Source organism: Gallus gallus, chromosome 4 (assembly GCF_016699485.2).
Source record: "Gallus gallus isolate bGalGal1 chromosome 4, bGalGal1.mat.broiler.GRCg7b, whole genome shotgun sequence".
NCBI classification, from domain to species: Eukaryota; Metazoa; Chordata; class Aves; order Galliformes; family Phasianidae; genus Gallus; species Gallus gallus.
This window is the reverse complement of record NC_052535.1, coordinates 64,731,766-64,732,837: the sequence shown is the minus strand read 5'-3', so window position 1 is coordinate 64,732,837 and position 1,072 is coordinate 64,731,766.

The following is a 1,072-nucleotide window of genomic DNA, read 5'->3' as shown; positions in this document are numbered from 1 at the left end:
GGCCAGAATATTGCCTGGCAATGAAAATAAATGTCAAATGCATACATGAAAATTTACATCCTTCCTAGGAGCCCTCACAGCAAAACTGAAAAACATCTCACTTAATTTGCTGTCTGATCTCCCAGCTCTTGTTTTCTCAGCTGTAAAATGCTTTAGCTTCAAGGACAGTAATGGAGAAACACCTGAATCTGGATGCCCACAGCTATGTAGCTGGGGCATTCATCTAGTACAGAGAAGGTATTTGCCCTGGATTCAGCCCTGGTAGAGTTTACTGGTGATATCCCACTTGCTGGGCAAGTGATCTCATTATTCAGTAGTCTACAAAGGTCATATTTCAAACTGCTATAAAGAGAAGGAGAGTTCAAGTCTGATGCTGTGGCTTAATTTCTCTTGAGCATTTCTTAATTTTAGGATTCTTGGAGTCCTAGTACCTTAACAGTGGTCAAACTGAGAATGCAGGTGTGCACAGGACAGAAGAGAAAGTCAAAAAGTAGAAAACAGAGGGAAAAGGTGGCACGTTTAAGTATGGATTCAAAATAAAGCGATGGATGGTTACATAAGAGCAAGGGCCAACATTTCAGCTGTAAGTGAGATGGAAGAAAAGTGGGAAAAAAAGAAATAAGGCTTTAAGAGAAACTGCTACTCAGGCAAAAGCCACAATACAATTGGATCAACCATTCCCTAACTGAGCTCTATAAACTCAGAGGAGAATCAGGCTGTATAAGCAGTCTTCTCCTATGAGCCATTCTTTAAATGCAATTACTTCCAACCATTAAAAATTACTGAAGTTTCTTTACTATAGGTATCCACAGAAATGTTCGTAGACCTGTACAAAGGCACAAATATCTAGATTTGTTAAGTGGCACTTAAAATAACTAGCACTTGACAAGTTTCCCTATCAATAGACAGGATATAAGGAAATACAGGCAAGAGAAGATTTACCCATACCGCCCGCCTCTAAGTTTCCAGTCTCTTACAATAAAATGAAAAGCTTTATCTATTAAAAATGTTGTGACCCTCATAATGCTACAGAACACTGATACAGAATGTGAATAGTACAATAACCATTATA